We start from the raw sequence: 17,727 nt of genomic DNA on the forward strand, positions 1-17,727 counted from the left end.
TTGTTGTCTTCTGCACCAGTTAGGTAGTGCACTGCAGCTGAAAGCTGGTTACACATTTATGGGGCCAGACTCATGTCACGCTGTGGTTTCTGCTTCTTTAGCATGAAGGCACAGAATGCTGCTAGCACCATGAAAGTGTCCCATTTTCCTGAGTAGCAGGACGTACTGTTTGTATGTCCTTTGGACATGATCAGTTGAAGGAAAATGTTTGATGCAATTTAGACAAAAAGAAAGCAGGTAATGGATGAGAAACACTCACTCCTACAGAATTTTCCACTAATCAGTGAAATAACTGAATGAGTTTGTGTATGTGTTTGTGTAGAATCATAGCTGAAAGAAAATAGAGGGCAAAGATAATAAATAACATAGCCTGAATTCCTAACTGTTAGAAGTTTGTGTTAGCTGAATTACTAGACAATGATGTCTAGTAAGCAACAGTACTTCAGTATAGATAAGTTGGAAGTAAAATGAGAGACTAAAAAATAAGGTCAGTTTTCTAGATAAGACAGCTAGAAGATGAGACACCTCTGGTGAATACTGTACAATTTCAGGGGGTATATTTTTGAAGATATTTCTGCTTGACTTCATACCTTCATGAGCCGTTGAATTCAGGCTGGCTACAGGGTTTGTAGAACAAAAAACTGATCGTGCTTCAGAGAGCTTGCAGTTAAGAGTAAGGTAATCAAAGGTTTGAATACTATCAGGATACACCCCTCCACATCAGGAGACAGTGAGACAGTATTGATTTGCTGGGTAAGCAGCAGTCACATCTCATCAGTAGCTTAGTCATTATTGAGTCTCTAGTCATCATAGTAAAATAAAGATTTAATATGGGACTATGTCTGGGCATATATTCACAAGAACTAAACAAGTTGTTCAGCTCCACTTTGAAGGACTATGGTTTCTGTCTAGACAGAGAATATTTGTTAAGGTACATGGATGGGAACACTCCCAATATTTTTTCTCAGACCAAATGAAATATAAAGGCGTTTTAAGGACAAGTCATATTCTTGAAAGCATAGATACAAAAAAACCCACTCTCCAAAAAACACCCTCCAACTGGCACAAGATATCACTTCCATAAAATTGGACAGTTACCATAACTTTCTGTTACAATTTCTTTTTCTTCTATCCCTTGTGCAAGTCCTTGTGCTGCTACATGGTGAGCCTCAACAACTAACCAAAACTAAAAATAATATGGCAAGAAAAAAACCATAAGATTTCAGCTCTATAATTCTCCAATCAGTCCCTTGTGTCACTACAAACAGGGTTGTGCCTACAGAGGGGAAGAGGTAAGAGATTCAAAAATGAGAGCTATCACCTCTTAGGAGCAGCACCAACTTTTTCTAGCTGAAAGTGTGCCTGGAATTGTAGTAGTGGAAAAGCTGTCCCCAGAAATAAGAAAAATAATAATAAAAGTGCATTGCCCCCAACGAAAGATGGTATTGATCTTGGGGTTATTGAATATTTGCCATTTCTATAAAGTCCTTGGCACACTAGCTCCAGTAGTTGATTAGATATTTTTAAAAGATCTTAAAGGATTTAATGCTTTTTTTATATTGGGTCTGCGCCTATTAAAAGATATACTGAATACTGTTCATAATTACGTTCATAAGAGAACAGTGCTAGGATAGCAGCTGAAATTTAATTAATTTTATGGAGAGATAACAATTTTTAGTTGACAGCAAAGTTAAGAAAGCTGTGCTTGACTGGAAAAAGATCTAAGACCAGGAATGCAGTTTTGTTCTTGTGCAAGAGGCATACTGTTCTCAGAGATTTGGGAAATATTCTGTTCCACCCAGGCTCATAGCCCTAAAAGAGCAACAACCCCAGTGTCCATGGGCAGCATTAACAGATTGTCTGTGCTGCTTGCATTTGTTCCCGCTGCTGAAGAGGAACCTTTACCTGAGCCTTTTCTCTCTCTTTCTTGTCCCTGTTCTGAAGCTGCTTCAAAGGGCAGGCACTCTGTGTACTCCACAATTAAGGCATAACTTTAGAGTTCTTTGTGCCTTGGAGTTAAATGGCCCTGTTGTGCTCAGTCACCAAAGATGTGCCCATTGAGAGGAAAAGAGATATCACCCGTGGGACTTCTTGCCTTTGCTGGTCAACCAAAGTCAACCACCTCTTGCATCTGAGTCCCCAGGGCAGGTGCACTGGCACCCTGGTGCACCGCCAGAGCGCAGATCCTGGCATCCAACAAAGGCACAGAACCACAGCCAGACCACAGGGGCTGCAGAGGTCTTCTAAGCTGAATTTGAGAGTACGTTTTATTTCATCTGTACGTGCTTGGAGAATAGTGCATTCAAATTCTTGAACTGCATGGCAGTGCTAAGATTTGTCCACTGTTCTGCACCATGCCCTTTCCAAAGTATGAATCCAAACCAAGGGTGTAGTAGTTTTGGCAAATTCTCCCGCCCTTCCCTTTCTCTTCCTACTCCCCTCCCAGATGACACAGAGTGACTATAGGGGGCAATACAACCTCACCATACACATACAGCCTCTATAAATCGGTTATACACCACATTAATAGGTGGAAACATTTAAGAATCACTTTTTACTTCTTGCTTTTGAATGTCTTGTGGCATGATAGAGGTAAACTATATTGTTACCTGGCCTCCACAAAATGGAAAGTTTTAACTTCAGATAAGCTTTTACTGGTTAGATATTTTTTCTTTGAAAGTGGAAATTAATAAATAGTGATTTCATTTCATACTACTAATTCAAATTAAAATCTAAAACAAAGCAAACCATAAAAACCAAACCAAGGTAATCTTGAAATTCATTTGACATTGATCTAAGCAGAACTGCTCCAAGTCTGTTTGTATCTCATATTCATGTAATTCAATCTATATACTTGTCAATATTTCTGCTGCAGTTTAATTTCTTCAGATCAGCTTCTTTCTCACTTAATGCAGACTTACAGAAGTTAGTCTAGTTTAAAGGGCTTAAATTATATTCTTATATTTTCCAGAATTTTTGTGAAAAATATTTTCATTTTAAAATTCCTAAATGAAAATCTAATTGTCATAACAACAACAACAACAAAAATTTGGTTCTCTTTTTCCTACCCTGATTGATGTGCACTTTACAGTAAGCAAGCAAAGAATGGCAGCAAAGATAATTTCCAGCTCTTCTTGTTCAATGGTGTTAAACTGTGTACCTGAGCTTTTCTTACTCAACCCTCCTGCTTTCTGTAATGGAATAGTTAGAAGATGCAGAGCTGAACTTCTGTTAACGTGATTAGAAAAGCTGTTGTTACAGACTATTTTCTATTATTTTAATTTTGTGTCATTATAATTTTTGACAGTTACTGTTTACCAGAGTTTCCCTGAAGCAAAAATGATTTAATGTTCAACACACACATTAAAATGTGTTCTATTTTCATATGTTAAAGCTGATAGAATTATAATTTAAGCAGAAATCTGTGCTTAACAGTGCAGCACATAGAATCTCTGAACACAGATGAAACCGAAACTTCTATCTGAAGGGAAAACAAAGGCAGCAGTAATGTGCCTTAATAATTACAGTTAGAGCAACGTGATATTTTTGTAATGAAATTCAAAACCCAGGTGAAGATAATGTGCTTTGGGTTTTGTTGCAGAAGCAAGGCATAGTTTGAAACCTGGGCTTTCATACTTGGTGACTTTGTATTGGCTTTATATTGGCTCATAACCAATCCCATAATTTTCACTAAAAGTTCCTTTTCAATTTTTTCTTCCATTCAAACTCAGACCTGACAGTCAGTCTCAAATTCTAGAGGAAAATCCACTGACTTCACCGAATGCCGAAAATTCTTAGTTTCTAATCCTCTAATGTGAACACTTCAGGTTTACTCAATAGCTTACTGACCTTTACTTAGCCATGTACACATTTCAGTGGGAATTTTCAGTGCTTTTTCACTAAAAATCGTGTTCAACAATATTTCCTGATCATTAAGACCTGTGTACCTAAAGCATAGACCGAGAACATCTTCTACAAGACCAGAATACAAATCTATACCTTTTCACAACCTCTCTCTTTCTGGCATTTGTCGGATTCATCCAGTTTTAATAACTCCTGATATTGGATATTACTGGTGAGTGTGACCTGTCATTATGTATGGTGGTGTTAGGATTTGATCCTTCCTTTCCACTCATTGTCCAAGGAGAATGCTCAAAGCTAAGCTAGAAAATAAACCATTGAGATTGATGGTCTGTGTCTCTCCACAAAAATAAAACCCCCAAGTCCCCCAAAACTACAAAACTGATTTTTTGGCTTTGAAGGAAGAAGTGAATAGTTGCTCATCTGAGTACTTGTAGGGGGAAAATAATTATAACCAACAAAAAATATCAAACTAAAAGTATATTTACATACTCACTATGGAAAAAGAGTTCAATAGTTAAACAGAATTCACCTTGTTCTTTATTATATATTGTGCTAAATATATTAGAGGCTGAGCAGCACTAGCAAAATTTATAGTCTTTTTCGAGGGAAATGCTGAGTAATTTGGTAGACTCATGTAAAAATGAAAAATAATTTAATGCAGACAGCAGAATATGCATCAGAGTAGAAGAGACACTTGCAGGAAGATATGATATAGATCAGCGATGGCTGGAAAATTTGTGATATGGCATCTGTTGTTAAAACAGGACCAAAAAGAGATCCTGGGAATTACGACCATTGAACTTCACCTTGCTTCCAAGGAAACTGATTGAGAGTCTAATTAAGGATAGAATAGTTCAGCGTATGGATAAGTATAACCTCATAGGATCAAACCTCCACAACGTTGGTAGAGAGAAAGCAAACCTTTCTAACCTGCTAAAGTGCATTGGAAAAGTTAATAAATTATAAGATAAGGGTGACCTGGTGAACATAATTTATTTGGATTTTCAAAAAATTCCTGATATGATCCTTCGTAAAAGACTATTAAGGGAAAAATATAACTGAGGTAAGGGGCAAAATCTCACAGAGGACTAAAAACTGAGTAAATGATGGAGAAAAACTTGCACTGAAAGTCTTCTCCTATAAGTGTAAAGAGGTTAATAGTGGGATGATCTAAAGGTTCACTGGAGCCAGTGTTACTTAATATTATTTTTTAATGATTTGGAAATTACATCTGCTAAAACTGGCATTAACATTAGCTAGTCAAGTCAAGAAGATTGTGTGAGTCTAGGAGAGGTTGGTTAGATTAACACATACAGTTTACCTTGGATAAGTACAAATTTCATACTTGTTTTATGGGTTATTTTCAGTTTCAGCACCATATTTTATATCTTTATTTTCTACTGAGAATAATTTATCTGCTCTCTGAGTAAGGATACAATAGTTATCCCTACAGCAGCCATGTGGAATGAATTGCTCTCGCTAGGTATAGGAGTAGACAGTTACACAAGAATGAGGAATTCCCATCTGTCAGGTCACTGGACCTTTTCCTCAGGGCAATCAGGCTGTATGGCTAGAACAAGAGCTGTGTTTATCATAAAAGATAAAAATCCTCCTTCATAAATACGTAAAAGTAAATCCCATTCTTGTTAGATGTTTCTGGATGTCTATGTGTTTGAGACACTCTTAATCATGACTTTGACACTGCTGCCTACTGTCATCTGCAGCCCAGAAGGTTGTAACCCACCACTGGTGTTCTTTGGGAGTTCTTGCCTGTTCCCAGCAGTCTGAATCCCATCTCTTCCTCATGAAGTGTCAGGAGGAACAACATTCAGTCCTGCATCTCCTTCTGGTATGGATATCTCTGCTGCCTGTCAACCACTTCTAAAGTAGCTGGGGTTGAGTTTGGTCAGGGTTTTATCATTTGCTTTACTTTTTCCCCTGCTGTCTTTTCTACGCTGTATTAAATTTTGAAGCTGTATGATTGTTTACAACACCACCCACTAAAGGACTAAAGTAGCATATGGAAAACTATGACCTTATGTAAAGTATATTATATGTGAGATACTCAGTTCACGGTGTGCTGCAGGTTTCACATCCGCTCTGTCTAAACTGAAGTCATTTTTTATTAATTAGTTAAATAGTGAGGGTTAACAGATGATATCTCATTCAAACTGAAATGGGTTCATCTAGTTTTAGAATAACTACAATGAAGACATTTTGTGTTGCCTTCTATGATGCTTCTTAAAAAAATCTTTTTTACCATTTTTACTGAGGCAAAAAAAATCTTTGTAAATGCAACATTTTGGACTATGAGTGAACACAGTGAGGGAAAGAGATTATTTCTTGGCAAAAGAAATGTGTGGAAATTACAGCACTAAAAATTGCATTTATCTTGATCAATAACTCATGCTTTTAATTTTTATTCCTGAAAATTATTAATAGAGTCCTTTAAATAAAAAGACCCAATGCTTTTTTTCTCTTTTGTTGTTGAAGCCCTGTTTGTATTTACATCCAGTCATTTAATGCCCATTAAAGAAGTAATGCTATGTTAATGTAAGGGAAAAAAAATCAATGCTACTCAGATCAGTAGCTGTGGGGAAACAGTGCAGCAGCTGGTTTGCAAACAGCAAGCCCACATAGATCAATGAAATTACAAGCTAAATCTGCTGATGCTCACAAACTGCTTCAGCATTGTGATGTCTAACCTTTCTCAAGTTCAAGATCTCTGGCAAGCCAGCAATAGCTAAATGAAAAAAAAAAAAAAAAAGAAAAAAAAAAGGCTAAAGAAAAAAAAAGGCAAGCACAGAAGAAACAAAGAAAGGACATAATGGGCTGGTGGAGAATTTTAGCATGATATATAATATTCCACTTTTGAAGTTATCAGTGTAACTGCAGGTTTGTAACAGATATAAAAGCCACTGTAATCGCCCAGTGAGCAAAGCTGCCATCTACACACTCTGGAGATTTTCTTCCTTAAGAATGTTCAAATCTGTCACATATTACCTTGAACTGTAACACTGGAGGGCTAGAGAGCACTTCAGCAATGTGATTGTTAATGTGAATTTTAGAAAATAATTTATCAATGAGCAAAAGTACAGCTTCTGCCATGTGCTATGTCTTTTATTTTATGTTATGCTTGTAGCTTTTAAAATGGCTTGAATTTTGTTAACTCGTAAATTAAACATGCAGAATATTTGACTTGTTGCATGCAAGATTCATTTGCATATTTTATGCTATTTGTATGGTAAGTGAAGAAACCCCTTTTACCCCAAGGAAAACAGCACTGGGCTTTATCAGTATCATGTGAATAACATGCCTGTCAAGTGATTATTTTCAGGGCAGTCCTCACCCCATTTGTGCCACTTTTTTAAACACAGAAGCATTTTTCAGGCAGTAATCACCAAGAAGATAGGGGAAACCAGTCTCTGAAGATTGCTATAAAATGGAACACATTTTATAAAGGGAAATAGGTTCATTCCAAGAGCAGAATAAAAGACATCTTGCATTTCCTTCAAATATTGACAGATGTATTTTGTGGGGAACAAAATGTATACTTGGCAAATATATATGTCCTATTGCTTTACAAATATTAATTAAATATCACAGTTTGATTCTGTTCTATTTTATCTGTTTTGTAGGTGGTAAATAAAAAAATATCTGGAGGTTGGAAATATCTTTTTGGTCTTCCAGCCAAGGAGTAGCAAAACATAAAAAGGAAATCTTACCTGTCTTCTGTTATTATAGGCTTGCATGATTTTACACACCAAGCACATTGAAGAATAAAATCAACAGTGAGGTGAAGTGTGATTATTTCTTTTACTGTCAATTGTTGAGGTGAAGTGTGATTATTTCTTTTACTGTCAATTGTTTCTGCTGAAATGACCATTTCTGCATTTGACTTAGAAGCTGCTTTTCTTGTCTACCTTTCTCAGATACTTAATAATGGAGAAAATGAAGGAATATTTTAATTTCAAAGTGTCACATTTCTGTTTCTCTTTTGCTTATAGATATAGATACAGCTGTTTTCCTTCCATTATTGATCATTATGTTAATTCATTACTTACGGTGCTGCTCAGCAATGCTGATGGCCAGATATTTCCTGCTGTATATGTGGGGAAGACTGATTGTGACAATAGTTACTAACAAGGTGAAAAGTGATTGTATACACTAACACTGCTGGTGGTGTGCAGGCACTGATGGAAATCTCTCCTTCTATTCCACATATTGGCTAGGAATGAGTGAGAGAATGCCCAGAAGAGGCTAGGAGTTTTTTTCTTTCAAGACTGATGAAAGATCCACAATGATGTAAGAAAACACCAGCATTTCCTCAAAGGGTCATAGAACATCAACCCCTAGGTGTGCTCACACAGAGGATAGGACTTCCAAAAACTTTGTTTTCAGATTCTATTCAGGCCTCTTTCTTTATCTGGAGCTTGAGAAAACTCTTGTAAAAGTAAAACTGCTGAGACACTCCTGTGCTAAAGAGAAGGTTCCTGTTGATAACTGCATGACCAGCATTTCTGCAAAAGTCTTTTTCATTCAAAGCAAAATATGAATTTGTGATGAAGAGTTTGTGGGCATTATAAGTAAATTAACAAGCTTCTATAAGGAAAGCTATTCCCATGAAGAATGTGAGCACAAGTATGTAAAGAAAAGCAGCTCACCCAGTCTGTGTGCCTCACTCAGGTTTGCTTTGTCCATCTGGCGAACAAAACTAGCCATTATTTTGTTGGTCTCTTTCCGTCCACTGTCGTTTGGCAATCAAAGTATAAATCTTGCATATCATAAAGAGTGCATCATTGCAGTGGAGAAACAAAAAGGATAATTGTGGGGGGTGCAATTGCTTTGTTCAGAGTTTTTTATTATAACAAAAACATCACCATGCTTGGAGAATCCCAGCAATAATTCCTCTTGACTGCAATAAGTACTTTTAAGGAAGAGAAAGCTGATGAGCTGCAGGCTTCCCTGCTGCTAAATTCATCTAACAACCCACTCATGATATTTTCTGCTTTAAAGACCAATAGGGTCTTTATAGATTGGTTGGATCCTCTTCTTTTCAAATCCTGAAACTTTTCTGTTGATTTGAAAAGCTGGATGCAGTTTGGTTACTAGGCAGCATCAGTTGTGAACATTATTCAGTTACACTATCGCACTGGCCATGGAGTCACATCCAATTTTACAGAGATTTGTGATTGTGGATCTGCCCAATCACCCTGAATGTAAAAGACCTGTGGGGTTTGGAGTTTGGCCTTATTCCTACATCTGCACAATGTGGTGAGACTTCATCTCTGCAAGGATAGAAATTAAAATCCTGAAATTAGCATCCTGAAGTATCTCAAAACTTTGAATATGGGTTAAGACCAAACCTTAATTTTGAGGCTTGTGCTTTGATCTTGGTTGTCATTTCTTATGATGATCAAAATGAGAAGAAAGAAATTAAAATCTATTTTTAAATTTTCTTTAAAAAGAAAAATCATCTCCTTTGATGAATAGGAATATGGTTGGGCAATTTTTTCTCTGATCTCTGTTATTGTCAGCAATGTGTATGTACTGAATTGAATCTGTACGAATAAATGCTATGACAAAAAAAAGCTATACTTTTATTATATCAGAACATTGCTGGAAAGTACAAGTAGAAACCATGAAAAATGCTGTTTTGATGAGACAGCTAGGCCTCTAACCTCGATGAGGATATATCTTGGGTGCTCATTTGGAAAGAACAGAATGTTTCGCATCCACTCAGTCATTGCACAGAAAAACTCTTCTTGAAAAATATACTGGTAAAATTCATACAACTTCAGTGGAATTATGTATTGAGGTATTAACTGTACTTGTATATGCACTGCATGATTTTATTTTAGTCCAATACCAGTTTTACTGATCATACTGATAATTTTTGGCTTAAATGCACACAGAATGGCAAGAGACAAGAGACAAGAAAAGCTGCACCCGCCTTGAATAGCCTAAGGATCATTTTTTTCCTGAACCCTAGAGAACAAGTTTCCGCCCTTTGTATATGTCACATGTGTGCAGATTCTGCAAGGTTCTTCTCATCCAGTTCTGCTTTCCCATCATATTGTGACCCAGCATGGCCAGGAACACCTCACAAGCCTCTTCTTTCCAAGCATTGGCAGATTGGTGAGGGGAGAGGATGGCCTTGCACTTGGTGTGCAGCTGAGCCTCTGGGATAACTTCTCCACCTCTTCTCATTCAAAAGCTACTTCTGAAATTTGGTATATCCATTATATGCCATGAGATGGTCTGTGTCCTAATGTGCATCTCTTTCTGATTTCCTTCACTGCTGGCAAAAAGCACTTAGAAGAACTTTTATTTTCACCAGAGTGACCTTAAGGTCTGTAATGGCTGATCCTAGATATTCTGCACTGGTTTTGGCTAGGATAGTATCGATTTTCTTCACAGTTGCTTGTATGGACTAGGTTTTGGATCTGTACTGGAAACAGTGTTGTTGATGCAGGGCTGTTTTCGTTTCTGCTGAGCAGTGCTTGAGCATGGCGTCAAGGCATTTTCTGCTTCTCACTCCAATCCAACACTGAATAGACTGGGGGTCACAAAGAGCTGGGAGGTGACACAGCTGGAACAGCTCACCCCCACTGACCAAAGAGACATTCCACCCCATAAGGCATCATGCTCAGCATATTAAGCTGAGGGAAGAAGAAGGAAGGGGGCGGACTTTGAGAGTGATGATATTTGTCATCCCAAGTCACCACTGAGTGTAATGGAACCGTGATTTCCTGGAAATCAGGTTGAACACCTGCCTGCCCACGGGAAGCAGTGAATGAATTCCTTTTTTTGCTCTGCTTGTGTGGTTGGCTTTTGCTTTACTCATTAAACTGTTTTTAGCTCAAAACAAGGGTTTTCTTACTTTTATTCTTCTGATTGACTCTCCCTCCCTGCTGCAGTGGGAGTGAGTGAGTGGCTACGTGGGACTTAGTTGACAGCTGTGGTTAAACCACAACACACCTTCCTCTCCAGAGCAGGATTTTCCACTTGTAGAGAGCTGGGTTTCCATTCTGTCTCTTTATTAGTATTCTGCACTTGAAGGCATTGGTTTCTGCTCTTCCACTGTCTCAGCAATCTTGAGCCCACAGTGAATGGGAAAAACACTACAGAAAGGAACAAAGCTGTACTTCCCGTCATGAGCAAAGATTTGTTCTGTAGCAAGGGTAACTTGCAGTAAGAGAAATTCATATATAAATACACAGGGTATAAAAACATTGCCTATACCCCATTGACAACAACTTAAAAACAGCATAAGAGATGTGATGAGTTAAATATATATTGTATATTTATAATACTAGCACTCCTTTCTCTGTGTCTGTCTCTGTCTTGCTGTGCACATCCTGTCTCCCTGAAACTGGAAATCAATGTGTTGGATGGGCCGTCTTTGACATTCATGTTCAGCGTTCCTATACTTAGCATTCCAAACCAACTTTCCAATAATGAAGTTCATATTAGAAGGAGACAGTGGATTTTCATACATTATAGAGTTTAATTTGTGTGTACTGATGCTAGTACTGCTTTACTTTATGTTTGTTGTAGCAGCACTGCTAAAACTGCACTGGTTAGTGGTCTTGTCAGCATTTCCATTACAAATTTCAGTTCAGTACAAATTCCATTACAAATTTTAGGGCTTAAAAAACAACTGTTGCTTTTCATCAGTGGTGCTGCTTGATACAGGCTTAGCCAGCAAGAAAATGATTTTACAAATTTTCTGTTTAGGTTGTTTTAGCCATTTAGCTCTTTGATTGCAGAGGACTCAAAAATACAAAACAAAGTAGGAAAATGAGAAACAAGTGAGGGTTTTTTTGCAAAGCTCAGTTCTGAAAGTGGTTTAATTGTTCTTCAGCCTACCAGTTCCTGTGTGGTTGATGTGTTTTATTCTATTAAAAGACAGTTACTTTAGGACAAAAACAGATACTCTAGACTGGAGGGTTTGGGTGTCTCACCAATGACAATCTCACTGACAACTGTTCCACAAGTGGTAAGATGTCCATGCACACCTGATGAGGCACAGACCTAGACCTATTCAGATGCCAAACCTGTCCAGCTTTCTTGATTTCATACATGTGAAAGTTGGCCTTAATACTGAACTTAGTGAAGGACATCCCTGAGCATCTGCTTCCTCTATCAAATCTTCAGCACTGTTTTTATTTTTCCCCTAACTTTGCTTTAATCTTCAAAAATGGTGACAGACTCCCATACCTAACCAAACAGATAGAACATGTTCACCTTTATTTTACCCTCAGCACTAACTCCTCTTTCTGGCCGATGGTTTCATAAAATAAAGTTGCCATTATTTCTGCTCAAGGTACATTACAAGCTGTTGCCTTGCTGCTGGCACCTTATTTGGGCTTCAGGATGGCAAAGGTTGTCATGTGGGGCAGCTGGCCAAGTCAGTGCTCCAGGCAAGAAGCCAAGGCTGTCTTCTTTCTAATATTGCCACTTTCTTTCCTCCCTGGAAGATCCCTTTCTTCCTCTCAAACTGATACAGAAAGACTGTTAGAGAATTAATCATACCTCAGGTGTCTGGGGGAATATTCTTGATTTTCCAGTCACTAATGTGTGAAAATCTTACACTGGAATAATGCCATATGTCAACCTGTGGCAATATCAGGGAAATATTGACAGCATTTCATTAATGAAATGTTGAGCTTGAATGACCTGTAGGCTGAAAATTGAGGCTACATAAATTTAAAATAGTCTCTCAGCTATCATTTGATCTAGGGTTCCTGCATGAACAAAAATGCTGTCCCTGTGGTCATCAGAAAAAAGTATTATTGTGACACGGAAGAAAATCTTGCCCAAAGACTAAAACTGAAAAACCTCTTACACTGCTATGATAAAAGGACTTTTAAATCTTATAGTGGCTTTTTTTTTTTTTTTTTTTTTTTTTTTTTTTTTTTTTTTTTTTTTTTTTTTTGTAGCCTCATGATAGTGTTCCCAATAGGATCTCCCTAAATAAACTGAGTGTGTGGGTGCATGCCACTGAATTTAAGCTCTTCATTGTGAATTTCTCCATTGATTATGTCACGTATGTCTTTACACTAAATTCACAGCAGAGTAACTAGGATAATCTAAAAATTATTATTACAAAAGTATTGGTTTTCAAAGACTGTTACTGACAAATTTTACCTGCACGTCTTCAAAATGTGAGAAAAAGAAGCCATGAAAAGCCAGAATAAGAAGTGCAAATTAAGCAACACAGCAGAAATATTAATTAAAAGAGGTTAATTGGGTTAGGGCAGGATGGTGGGAAATGCTCTAATCTTCTGCATTGCCATGTGATGTTTTAATGCTTGATCATTCTCGAGGCCAGGAAAAGAATGGATTGGAAATTGCAGCATGGAGGAGGAAAGAAATGTAATCAACATTTTCATTTCATATTATTTTGTACACTCCAATGGGAGGGAGAGTGCTTGGGTAGCCTGCTTTAAAAAGAGGAGGGTGTACATAACACTGGGATCTCTCCAGAGAATGCCAGTCCTGTCTTGTGCAGAAAATTCTTGTGGCCAACCCCACAGGGCAGCTGGAATTCTGAAATAATTATCATAGTTAGGCCTCAACAGATAAATAAGTTTAGAGATGTTCTTTCTTATTTTTGACCTTTCCTTTGAAATTAATTTCCCTTATTTGCAACTCTTAAGCGTTTTAACCCTCTCTTCGTAAAACAAAGTAAACTCAATCTTTTATTCTCCAATTCTTTTTGTTAGGGGCCTGATAAATATGAAGTTTTCCCTAAGGAGCAACACACAATACTAGAGTGTGCATGATTATTTCTAGACTCCTGTCTCCCACACAATTTGTGAGTTTGCAATAACCTACTGTGTTTTTTTCCCCTAAACTACAAAATCCTTGATGTTGAAAGAAAACATTTAGTTCAAGGGTTTTCAAAAAACTGCGTCTCTGCAAATAATAGCTAACAACATGTGGACAGTATGAAACACATTATCTTAATAATCTGTCACTGAGATTCAAATCTGGATTGAGACATGCTTAATTCAAAATTGTGTAAAAAATCTATGTAGAAATTGCAGACAACTCTAAGAAATAATTAAGCCTCTCATCATTAAGTCATCCCCTTTTCCTTCAAAAGTATTTTAGTATTTTCATTTACGTCAATGTTTATGGACCCATAAGGCCAACTTTTAAAATGTAAAAATTGTTAATATTCTTCAATTCCTTACTTGAAAATTTCTGGTTGAATTTTTAAATTAAAAAGGCCAGACTGGATGTGGTGGATCTGAACAACCTTGTCTAGTTGAAGATGTCCCTGTCCACAGGAGGGGCGTTGGAAGTTGATGATCTTCAGGGTACTCTTACAACCTAAACCATTCTACAGTTCCATGGTTCCATAAAGATTTCTCTGCCAGCTATTAGCATTGGTGACACATGGCTTTGTTTCAGTTTTTAACAGTCCCTGGATGACAGTTGGGATGTTCACAGTTTGGGCAGTAGGGCATTTGCAATCGTGGCTGGGAAGCCATCAGGGAGAGATTTTATGCAGTATTTTTCTGGGAAACCAGTTGTGGGTTTTGTTGTTGTTGTTGGTTGGGGGTTTTATGAAGGGAGGGGGAGGGTTAGTTTGTTTGATTTTGGTGGAAGTGCAGCTGTAAAATTATACTTCATTGCAGAGATAATTGTGGGTGAATAAAATGTTGGTAATCAATTACCCATTACTTAGAAAAGCAAAGTCCCAAACTCAACAGCCAGATTAAGAGTAACAATCTAACAGGAACCTGACCCACAACCATTCACAAGAGCTGCCCTGCTATGTCTCAAGATATATGTATATATGGAGTTAAGCAGAGAGTGACAACATAACTTGGATTCTGTTTTCCCTTTCCTCCCTCAAATTTGTTAGGCTTCTTTTAACCCTCCAATAATGCCAACTGGTGTTTTGTCAGCTACAGTTTTAGATGTCAGCACATTCTCAAGGATTTTGGTTGCCATGGATAAGTGTATTTCTTTGATTTTTCTAGGACATTGTATATTAATAAACAGGGTATTTTGTTTACTTTTTTATGCGTATTTGATTTTACAGCCTATTCATTCTTTTTGTTTTTTGACAGAAAAAGTATTTCAGAGTGTGGGCCTGCTTTAAAGACTGTCAAACTTCTGCTAAACTTTAAAGGTCAAAATCAACTGTGACACCTACAATTCAAATGTAATTAGTTGGAGCTTTAGTGGGATTTTATGCCAATCTCCCAGTAGCTTAGGAGTGACATGATATCCAACCTTATGGGATCCCAGGACAAGTACAGGTGGATGTGAGGATAAACAGTAAAATATACTAGCTAACATGTTATACCTTTTAGCAAGTCATCAGTCTCCGACACTGTGTAAGGAACAAGAGTGCATTCAGTATTTTATTTAAAATAAATAACCTGCCAGTCTCTGACATGGCCATCTAGTACAAAGTTGATGTATTTATTTAAAGCTTAGCTCATTCTGTATGTTCTTGGATCATTAAACTGAAGGACTTGTACAGTCATGATTTTTAATGAAGCATGTTTGAATAATTATGCTAATTTACAAAGCACTAGAATCAAATCAAGTGATCAAAGTTTTCATGATTACTATCGTGTTTTTGTAACTTCCCCCATCACTGATTTCTGGATAGACTCTAACCCTGGCTGCTTTTTAATTTTTTTTTGTCATTTATTTAGAAATTGCCACTAATCAATGTAGAAAGTTTAAAAAAAAATTACCCTAGAAAAGAAACCTATTTTTGTGTTATGTCTCCATAGTGTACTCTGTATGAGTTTGAAAGTAATATAGCTCCAACAGACACCAGCCTAAATACAGTCTATAATCAATACTGTATTCTGCCTTGACAGAAAGCTGAATTTTTATCTGTTAAACGTGTGAGCTTGGGGCAGCTCTGTGTCTGAAGTGGTTTAAATCTGAAATGTGATGTGCTGCAAAGAAAGTTGATTGACATCTTTGTTTATTGAAAAGTATTACATGAACAACAAAACACGGCCAGATACAGAAACTCCATTGCAAAGTGCAGCTCTGTTATTTTTCAATCCTATGTGTTCTGCCCCTTTGATGCCTGTCTGATATAATAAAACTGCAAGGATCTTCTTTGATTCAATAGTAAAAAATTTGGACAAGGGTGAGATATGGAGAAATATGTTGGTTGCAGGATTTGGTGAAAATCTTTCCCAAAAAAAAAAAAAAAAAAAAGATGTTTTAAGTTTAATGTTTCTGAAACTGCTGAAAATAAATTGGCATACATTTAATAAGCCAGTTCTCTGCGTCTGCTTGAAATATTTTTAAGTATGCATTGTAAGAGGGAGAAAAGAACAATGATGACTAATCTTAAAGCATTAAATATGCAGACTACAGAATTAAGTTACATTTAAATTTCATGTAAGAATAATTATGCTGTTCATTGACATTTTCCCATGTTTTATTAAATCTTTATTATGTCAAGGTAAATAGAGGTTAATTCTGCTGTTATCTCTTCTAGTAAAGTATTATCTTTAATCTTGCATTAATAAAACAGTCATAAGTTGCACAATGTGGGTAATCACCATAGACTAATTTATACCATTCTGAAATCTTGCCTTTACAGTATAGTGCAGTTTAAAATAGATGTTACCAGAAAACATGGAACATAATTTAGCTTAGAGAAAAAAGATGTTTTTCTCTAGGAAGTTTATAGCTACATTTATTTAATACATTGACTTATTGGCAATATATACTATGAACTTCGAGCTCTGCTCTTCCTTTCTAGTGTTTATCTTTAGTTACTGCATAAGCTCCTTTGACTTGCTTCTGACACAGCACAAACTGTTAAGTAGAAGTCTTTGTTTTCAGCAATTTTCTGTAGAGTCCTCATTTTGATCATTTTTCTGTGCATTCTCTGCATAGAATGCAGAGTCCCGTGTCCTTGATTCCTGTGCATCTCTTCCGTCGCAGATACCTAAAGGGGTTCACCAAACTGGACTGCACTGTAGTGAGGGCAACAGACACTCACTGCAACATTGCTTATGTCTGCCTGCACACTGCTCTTGACCCACAAAGTCCCAGCTGGCTCATCATTCACCCCTAGGCAGAGCTCCACGCATCTCTGCTACTTTCACATACAGGCAAACACTTCCTCCTTTCCATCCTAGCCCATCCCTCCTAAAGATCCACCTGATCTTATAGCAGCACTGCAGTTGTGGAAGCTATCCCACAACATCCTAGTGTTCCTAGTAATTCCTAGCCCTGCAAGTGCATGCACACCTCAATTTCCTTCTCTTTATTCCTCTTTCCATGCATTATCCATCATCCAATGCATGTTTAGATGCATTACAAAAGTTCTTAGAAAGTCTTATCCCTTAGAAAAACCAGATTTCACAACTCAGAGTCTAAAATGTGTATGCACATTTTTGTCCTCTTTTTGGGAGGGATGATATGTGTCTTATTGCACTTTAGCCTGCATTGTGCTTTTGTGGTTTATTTATACTACTACATTTTTGGTGTTGTTTTTATTAACTTTTTGTTGCTATCAAACTGCAAAATTCCCCATTGAGTCTCATCAGATTTGCATAGCAAATCAATCCTCACATCCTTCCTGTACACCACATTTTCATTTTGCCAGCTTCTGTGTAAAGCCCTCCTCAGACCCACAAGATGGTCTGTTGTTGTTTAAATTTATGGGGGGTCCCCGGGTAGTGCCCCCCGGAGACCCCCGGGGTCTTATGGGGTCGTGGGTGTTCCCGTGCTGGCAGGCAAAGAGACTCAGATGCCGGTGGGGTGCTGATGAGATGAGGGTTTATTCACTGAGGGAGAGGGGAAGGGAAGGGGAGGGGAAGGGAGGAGAGGGAAAGGGAGCATCAGGAGGCCTCC

The 17,727-nt window shown here is 37.4% G+C and overlaps 1 long non-coding RNA gene across 2 annotated transcripts in view; it reads left to right on the forward strand.

Annotated features, from left to right (window-relative positions):
* The window catches only part of LOC134547714 (uncharacterized), a 132,665-nt gene that overhangs the window by 104,320 nt on the left and 10,618 nt on the right, over positions 1 to 17,727 (forward strand). Inside the window, exon 5 of one of the 2 annotated variants that reach the window (XR_010079571.1) lies at positions 5,589 to 5,713. The exons of the other annotated variant lie outside the window; for it this stretch is intronic. This is a non-coding gene — a long non-coding RNA (uncharacterized LOC134547714). The remainder of the gene's footprint in view (positions 1 to 5,588; positions 5,714 to 17,727) is intronic. 2 annotated transcript variants of the gene reach the window in all.

The sequence above is a fragment of the Prinia subflava genome, chromosome 2 (assembly GCF_021018805.1).
Source record: "Prinia subflava isolate CZ2003 ecotype Zambia chromosome 2, Cam_Psub_1.2, whole genome shotgun sequence".
NCBI classification, from domain to species: domain Eukaryota; kingdom Metazoa; phylum Chordata; class Aves; order Passeriformes; family Cisticolidae; genus Prinia; species Prinia subflava.